We start from the raw sequence: 10000 nt of genomic DNA, 5'->3' as shown, positions 1-10000 counted from the left end.
GATATTGGCACTAAAGATGGAAGCGCTGTTTGTAGGTGATGAAGAAAATACATTCCCTTTCCGAGGACCATATTTGGGGAGGTAACGCTTTTGAAAGAAATCAATATTAAGGTAGCGTCCCACATACCCATATAGCCAGAGCTGACGTTCACAAATTATGCCTCTAACAGGTCTTGGCTGAGTCCGGCTATTTGATGTAAGGTCATAGCATTGATAAATAGTAGTTCCCCGAAGGAGGAATTTGGTACCAAAGACGTTAAGGTAATTTCATCTCAGAATCATACAAGCCCAGAACAAACGGATTAAATTTTGGTTTTTAGTCTTCTTGCATATGCAACAACTTCATCTAACCTGGTTGAAAGAGTCCATTATACCATGGGTCATGCCAATCCGACAAAGGAGCTGTTTACGTAACCAACTCTTTATGCTTAACTCTATGAGGGTATGTAAAGCTTTCTAAGAAGTCAATTTTCTCACCACATACATCGACAGAGTGAATTTTATCACTCAATGAGCCCCAAACGCCATGACTCCAGGCTATCTATTCACGTTGTCTTGGGGACCTGGACTCACATTGACCTCATCTCCCTGTGCAGTGACTCGAAGGCTGCAACCAAAACATCAGACGACACCACAAGAAGTATATCTTCGACAAACACAAAGTCAGTGACCTCAATATCGCCAATGGATGATCCGCAATGACAATGATCGACAACTCTCCCCAATATCCAGCCCTTGTAGGTGCTGAAAAGTATCGGGGTAAGCGTTTTGCCTACCTCCGGAATATATGACCGTCTACCATTTACTTCAACATAAAGCTTAGGCTCATAAAAGCAAGTGCATATGTTGTGTAACCAGAAGTCTGGAAATATGGTTTCGTATTTATTCATTATTCTGGAGTGAATGAATTCTTAATTGAGCAGAGCTTGATTCATTGCATCATATATTAAGCGCGGAGACAAAATTATTCGTTAAGGAGTGATAGAAAGCCCTTCTTGGTTGTGCAGTCGTAATTAATTATGACTTTTTGATGTGGCTCTACTTTGCAAGATGAATTGGAACTCGTCTATAATTTATCAAAACCCTTATAACGCAGCTTCGTTTATAAGAATTTTCTTTTTAAGATCGAATGGACAAATTTATTCAGTTGAAAGACGAGATCCATGAAAAACAAAACCTTGAGTTATTAACGTCGAAAAATAGATAGATAAGTAAATAATTTGATCAGTAGATAAAAAGGAATAATGATGACAAAATATCACAGTGATTAATACATTTCCGTGTCAGGGAGTTTATCATGCAACATGAGTTTCTGTTCGATCTCATTTTATCACCTCTTAATTTTCAAGGTTTTACCATTGTGATGTAAAGACAGTTTATGGTTGCACAGGGGATAGGCGGGTGATATTGCAGTGGATCCACAAATCTGAACGCACGGACACACACACACACACACACACACACACACACACACACACACACACACACACACACACACGCACGCACACACGCCTCGGTGGATCGGTTAGTAGAGTCCCCGACTGTCACTACGGCGGTCCGGGTTCGAATCTTGCCCAGGTCTGTAATAATTTCAGTACCGCTGCGCTTCTAGTCGTTACTCCAACTCTCGTGAGTGGGGAGTTGATAGTGTGTGTGCGTGTAAGGTCACAGCATTACTCATAGATCGGTCATACAATCTCTGAGCTCTCTTACGGGGTGATAACAGCCTTCGATCACGAGTCCAACACGTGATCCAAAGACAAAGGTGAATCACACATACGCGTGGGCGGGCCACTAGTAGCTTATGATAATTAGGAATATACATTGATGCAATTCAACTTGGATACTCGAGCTGCTGTTGTGTGATTTTATTCTGCCGAAGAGAAAATCTCTCCTTACTAAGGAGATTAAGATGTATACATGAAATAGACAAATAAACAAAATACTTCAAGACTCTTTCGATTAAGAGTGTGCAGTGGCTAATGTCACTATTTATCAGTACTTCTTTATCGACTCCTTTCAGCAGTTCACATTATTTTTTTTATTTTCGTAAACTTCGGTTTATCAGAGAGAGAGAGAGAAAGAAAGAGAGGTAGAGAGAGAGAGAGAGAGAGAGAGAGAGAGAGAGAGAGAGAGAGAGAGAGAGAGAGAGAGAGAGAGAGAGAGAGAGAGAGAGAGAGAGAGAGAGAGAGAGAAAAGAGTTAAACAGTATCCCATCCGTGTGCTTCCTTCGGTAGAGACTATTAATATTTTATATATAACAGAATTAATCAACGGTCGGCAGCAATTGTTGTTGCGATTATCTTAGTTTGCAATAGATTTATTTTTCGTAATCATCGGCTTCATAAGAAATGAATAAATAGACAGATGAATAGATAAATGAACATATGAATAAACAAAAAGTGAATAAATAAGTCAATAAATAAATACACAAATAAAAAAAATCACCCAGACAGCTCCCATGCTCTGAGACTCGTAAACCTATGCATTCGCGTGTTGAGTATGTGTTATCATCACTGAGCGATTATGGAAAATTTATGAGTCTTCAGGGTATAAAGAAAAAAAAAATAATAAAGAGGATCATTACTAAGAAAACAGAATCACTGAAACGTGGCCACATGTTAAATTCGGTCACTGGATACGTTGAGAAACAAAACACTTGAGGTGTTTGGCCTCATTCCAACCTATATGATTCAGACCTATATGAATATTGCAATCCCGTACAAATGTGTGTGTCGGTCAAGTTAATAGATTATACTATGATGCACTCTCTTTCTGGGGGATATGGTTTTAGCTTTAAAAATTCCCCTTCTCCCCCCAATATATATATATATATATATATATATATATATATATATATATATATATATATAATTATATATATGTGTGTGTGTATATAATATATATATATACTTATATATATATATATATATATATATATATATACATATATATATATATATATACTGATATATATATAATTATATATATATATATGCGTGCTGTAATATTTTCATTGTGGCAGTTTGCATTTAAAAAAAGAGGAAATTGAAGAAAAGTACTCTCTGTAAGAAAACGAGAACAAAATCAGCGAACGAGGTTTTTGGTCCAAAGGGACTTTTATTAGTCACTCGACCATTGTTTACTGTGCAAGGGTATTGACTTTCAGTAGTGTTACTTTGTGTGCATTGTAAGTTAACTATATAGTTTTTGTATCTAGTATCATTGTATATAGTAACTATGACCGAATACACTCAGGTTCATGAGAATTATATAGAATAATAATAAGTCTTCTAATAATGGAATCTCGTAATTCCATTATGCGCCTTTGATATTTGATTTGTCTCTTTCCTAAACTGTTAATTTCCCTTTCCTCGTTCTGTCTGCCTTTCCTTTAGCAACTTCCCTAGAATTCTGCTCTACATTGCTCTACACTGCTCTGCATTGGTCTGCACTGCTCTTCACTGCTCGGCCCTGGTTTTCCTCGTTTAATTATCTCTCCTTATTTACCTACTGAACCTATGCACTGCGCACTGACAACGCGTTTTCGTCCAGGTTTGCGCATGTCATGTGCTTCTTGCCATGTTTCTCCCGAACTGGCGGCTTTTATCGATATTTTCTTTTTTCGTTTTTTTTTTTTTCATTCGTTTTGAACTTTGGAAATATTCAGCTTTCTGTCTGGTTCTTCTTCATGTGCATGTGTGTTTTAATACCTGCATATTCGAAAATGTTCTGTACGTGTTTTTGAATATGTATGTATTTTGACATGTGCATACGGATTTCTTCTAGAGCATGCTGTTCAAAAGTGATTAGGATATAATTATTTTCTTGTTTTTATGTTTGTTTTTGCAAAGGATGTTTTATGTTACTGACCCCTCCTCCCTATAGCGTACAACGCTGGACGTAGGAATCTATTCCATAATATCTTTGGGAGGCGTGGGTAAACCTTCCAACTTGAACACGTGAACATAGAGGTGTCTTTGGTAGCATATTAGAACCTACATTCAGCTGCTCCACGTAGTAATGACAGAGTTGCACGTGATTTCCCGAGTGGTTGCACGTAGTTGAAGCGTAATATATATATATATATATATATATATATATATATATATATATATATATATAATTTATCTTATCTATTTATCTTATTTGATTTTATTATTATCATTATTATTCATTTATTTATTCATTTGTTTATTTTTTGTTTTTTATTGATTGTGTGCATTTTTGGCACGTTAGTTTTGATTACGTCTCACACGCTGTACTCCCGTGTTCGACACCAAATTTGACTCTCAGGGTTAACTTGCCTCGGTAGTTCGTGTTCATATTGGGCAATGGTATGGTCCGAATCACATCTGAGTGGTTCATGGCTTAAACTTCTCAGTTTTTATTTTGTGTGTGTGTGTCTACGTGTGTTTGTTGTACGAATTGATAAAAAAACACGATTGAGATATATTTTTGTCAGGGTATAATAAACTTTATCCAGTCCGTCCCTATAGTACTAAACTAGCGAAGCAGTTTCTCTTCTGAGAAAGAAGTTCCTGGGCATATAGATGTCATGTAGCTGTTGATTTGGCTAAATGATTCAGTGATATTTCAAGTACACAAAATGTGGAATATCAGCCTGCATATTGCAATGTACAGTAGTAGTAGTGCCGTCCGTAATGTGGGTCTTCTTTGACACTGGAGTAGTGCCATTCATCACACAGTGCCTGAAGCCGCTCAGAGGAGAGGCGGGAAAACTAGGACCTGCTCGTGGCCCATATCTTGATTACATATTATACACGAGTTCACAACCAAAATCGCATTCCGCTTACACTAGTTGATGTAAAATGAAATTAGAATTATCTCTCGTTTATTACAACTAACTCTCTTGGTTAGGGGCTCTTTTAAGGAAAGATGTATATTACAACCACTATAAGTTGTGTATACAGATGTTTCCAGAAATTATGTGAGATGTACTCAGGCTTGTTAAATTTTCTCCAAATTTATTACAGAAAATTTATATTCTAAACAAAGAATAAACTCACCACTCCACGCAGTTTTATGAGAAACCCTTGGTAGGGCAAGTCCCTGTTAGTTGCGGAAAACCACTGTTTTTTTTCCTTCTTCTCTTTCTCCTTCTCCTTCTCCTCTTTTTCCTTCTTCTCTTTCTCCTTCTCCTTCTTCTCCTCTTTCCCCTTCTCCTTCTACTTCTCCTTCTCCTTCTCCTTCTCCTTCTTCTTCTTCTCCTTCTTCTCCTTCTCCTTCTCCTTCTCCTTCTCCTTCTCATCCTCCTTCTCCTTCTCCTTCTCCTTCTCCTTCTCCTTCTCCTTCTCCTTCTCCTACTTCTCCTACTTCTCCTTCTTCTTCTCCTTCTTCTCCTTCTCCTTCTCCTTCTCCTTCTCCTTCTCCTTCTCCTTCTCCTTCTCCTTCTCCTTCTCCTTCTCCTTCTCCTTCTCTTTCTCTTTCTCTTTCTCTTTCTCTTTCTCTTTCTCTTTCTCTTTCTCTTTCTCTTTCTCTTTCTCTTTCTCTTTCTCTTTCCTTCTCTTTCTCCTTCTTCTTCTCCTTTTCCTTCTCCTCGTTCTCCTTCTCCTTCTTCTTCTCCTTCTCCTTCTCCTTCTCCTTCTCCTTCTCCTTCTCCTTCTCCTTCTTCTCCTTTTCCTTCTCCTCGTTCTCCTTCTCCTTTTCCTTCTCCTTTTCCTTTTCCTTCTCCTTCTCCTTCTCCTTCTCCTTCTTCTTCTTCTTCTTCTTTTTCATCTTCCTCCCCCTTCTTCTCCTCCTCTTTCTCCTCCTCCTCTTACTCCTCCTCCTCCTCCTCCTCTTTTAGTCTGTCAATGTGTTACATCTCTGCCTGGCCAGGACTTTCGGGAACCAGCACAGCAAACCAAGAACGGGCTCTAAGACCCGAAGTAACGACCAAATACTCATGAGTTTAAGGCAGTTGTCGTAAAGTGCCAAATGACAGTGGTCTATGGTTCCCTTTAAAAGCTGCAACATTCGACGTAAATCCACTTTACTTATTAAGAATTACCACGCTACCTAATAAAAATCATCTTTGATTGCTAGAATAAAACATGTATCCCGAACTTCTGTTGGGATCAGGTGGTGTAGGGTAGGGCGTGGTGTTGTCGAGAGGTCATGAATATAAAACATGTTCCATTGTATATTCACGTGTTGCTTCGGAAGAGAAAAGTAATAACCCGTTCGTGGGGTGACGGAAGTCTTGTATATTTATTGTGGTTCCCGTCGAGCAATTCCATTCATCCCGGGAAGATTATTACTCAGTTGAGAAAAAAACTACACTCACCCCATTAACACGTTCATGTCATATTATAACATTTCCTAGATTTCATTCAAGGTAATGTTGACCCATCTGTACCCAAAAAGGATTGATAGACACCCAAATAAGTCTTGCCTCTGCGTGAGGTTCTGCCGTGAACCCCAGAAAGCATCTTTTCCTCGAAGTCTGAAATTACTTTGTGTAATAAATGTTAGGTTTTTGTACCCAGGATTTTTTTGGGGCTCTTGCGTGCAAATGGACATGGGCTTTCTGTACACAACTTATTACCGGCATATTACAGGTAAAGACATATATCCCATATGATTATGATTGATCATTAACCCATTCAACTCCGATGACAAGATGTCTTGTCATTTGGTCAAATAAAACAAAAAATCATAAAACACCAAAATGTTTGATCAAACACCAGAAAAATATGACGTCAGTCCTCGCTTCGCTGCGAGCGAAGCGAGGATTGACGTCATATTTTTCTGGTGTTTGATCAAACATTTTGGTGTTTTATGATTTTTTGTTTTATTTGACCAAATGACAAGACATCTTGTCATCGGAGTTGAATGGGTTAATACATATAGCTATATCTTTTTAACATTACGATTAAACTCACTATTTACAAGCTATATATATCTATATATGTATGCATGCATGTATAGTATTTATATATATATGTATATATATATATATATATACATATATATACATATATATAGCTATATATGTATATGTATATATATATATATAATTTATATATATCTATATATGTATGCATGCATGTATAGTATATATATATATATATATATATATATCATATGTATATATATATATCATTATATATATATATATCATTATATATATATATATATATATATATATATATATATATATATATATACTTATGACTTTTTTTTCTTATTTTATTATTACTATGTCTTTATTATTCTATTTATCTATTCATTTATCAATTAATTAATCAATGGATAAATCAAGTAATATATGAATTTGTCTATTTATTAATTTATTTACTTATTTATACATTCATTTATCTTTATTTTATTCATTTATTTATCTACTTGCAACTTTTTTATTTTTTGTTATTTAGCTATTTATTCATTTATTTATTCATTCATTATTTTTTATATCATTATTATTATCTATTATTATTTTCATAGGACATGTACGGGTTTGCGGGATCTTTAGTCTCTGAAGAATTATATTTCTAATGTACATTAAAAACTTGCCAGCATAAACAAATTAATAAGTAGGTTGTTTTTGCCCCCCAGAATATGGTAGGGTCATGTAGAGGTGAAAATTGGATTATTAATACTTTCGGACCGATATGAAATATATATTCTTACAAAACTGCGCCCTGCGACTGTTTATCGCTGCATGCCATAAGTGAAAGCAAGGACTTTCGAGAAGACGTTCCTAACGAATGAAGGGGGCTTAGTCGGATGGTGCAACTGCCATCCTCTCGCCCCACCCACCTCCTCTCTCACCTCTTCGATCGCGCGCCGACACGTCACTGTGAAAGATGGACGGCACTGGAGAAGGATCATGATGATTTTTGCTTGCGCTTTCAAAGAGATGTACGTGTATTTGCGTACGAGAACAACATGTCTCGCGCACACGCTCGCACACCTACACATACACAGGGGCATTCATATTGATCAAGCAGGCACAAGTAATCACATAAACAAACACGCACACACACACACGCGCGCATACACGAAAACAAGCATAAGCACACACACACACACACACACACACACACACACACACACACACACACACACACACACACACACACACACACACGGACCTACGAGCTCTGAGCTCTCTTCCAGGAGGGAAATAGCTGTCGATCACGAGTCCAACACGTGATCCAAAAGACCAAGTGAATACACACACACACACACACACACACACACACACACACACAAACGTATTATGTTGTACTCTAAGAAAACTTCAGGCTTAAAGGTGTTCTGTTGTAGAACCGTAGGTTACATCTACACCTAATTATGAAAAATGTTCAATATCTTATATAGATATCCTGAAAATGTCGCACACCATAGACATCCCCTTTCATTTGTCAAGTTATCAAAATTTCAAAAGGAAGGGAAATGTAAAATTGATACAGAAACGATATTGGTGCAGTCTTAGATTAATACAAAAAATATCTTAGGCTAGTCTAAGAATAGGCTTTCTTATATTTTTGAATTACAAAGTATATATGATCTGTTTTTTGGATATCTAACCAACGGAGAAATGATATGGAACTTTTCAAAGGATTTAAGGACAAGCAGCGTACGTCAGGAGACGCGTAGTTTGTGCCTAAAGCCATCAACTTTTACCTTATTTCCTCTCGGGACTGCTGGGATAGGTAACATTCTTTGTTGGAAATCAGAGAGAAGTACGAGACTCGAACCCGAGACTAGGAAGATACGAGACCCACACAGTTACGATAGGATGTTCACAAGTTGCTCCAAGTATCTGCATCTTGTTTTGGCAGACCAAACACACCGGGCAAAGGTGACGATATGTGTCGCAACAAAACGTTTCTTACAACAAATGTGTCATCATTTCACAAGTAGTATATGTTTATATATATATATATATATATATATATGTATATATATATAAATACGAATATGTATATATGTATATATATATATATATATATATATATATATAATGTATGTATATAATGTATGTATATATATATATAATATATATATAAATATATATATTTATATACATATATATATGCACTTATATATTCTATATAAACAGGTTTTATTTGTTTATTTGTTTATTTATTTGTTTCTCATAAGTTTGTCTTCACCAGTTGCTTGCTGTATGTCCCCTAGTTAGGGAATTCTTGTTGACAGGACCGAAATAAATGCCCCACCTGGTTCGTAGGTTCGCGGAACTTGATTCGTGACTTGTTTAATGTCAGGAGTGAGATTATGTCATGTTTTCTCACGGAATGTAAACACACGCAGTAAAGCAGCGCCTGGCGCGTGAGTTTTATAATTTGTTTGGATAAATTATCTCACGGGTCTATCTTAATGCGCATAATGCATGTTTATGTTGAAGGCACTTGTTCGAGGTCACTTTATAGACTCAAGGTTTGAGATGTCAATTGTTTAATGGACCGTGGAAGATCATTATATAGCTATTATAATGATAAGTCAGTCCCCACACCATTTGTATCAAACGTAAAATGACAAAATTGTCAACAAATAATAAAGTTGATCGTTTTATCATTAAGCTATAGGTGTTTACCAAAGCATAATTAACTTCATGTGTTTGTTGACAGTTATTTTCCTGGCTATTGTGGTCAAAATTGAAGACTACAAGGCGTCTACTGTGGACAGGGGTAGGCTGAAAGTTAGGTTAAATTTCACAAAGGATTACAAAGGCGGAGCATGCCAGCAGGAGACCTTTTGGTCTATATCTAGGTCGGATGCGAAAAAAATCATAATAATAATAAATGAATATATATAAACTATAATAATGTAAATAACAAATAAAATACATAAAATATCCTGAGAATCTTGCCCTAATATGTGTGACAAGAGCCGAAGAATTTACCTTTATTATACATATGAATAAGGCTTGGGAGCGGGTCAGTCATTGGCGGCCGTGGAGATGCAAAGCCAGGTGCCTATGATGAAGAAATTTACGGTGATATTCTTAAAAAAAACTTTCCTTGTA

Source organism: Oratosquilla oratoria, chromosome 9 (assembly GCF_046742065.1).
Source record: "Oratosquilla oratoria isolate Oo_2021 chromosome 9, ASM4674206v1, whole genome shotgun sequence".
Taxonomy (NCBI): domain Eukaryota; kingdom Metazoa; phylum Arthropoda; class Malacostraca; order Stomatopoda; family Squillidae; genus Oratosquilla; species Oratosquilla oratoria.
Note: the sequence above shows the minus strand (reverse complement) of the source record.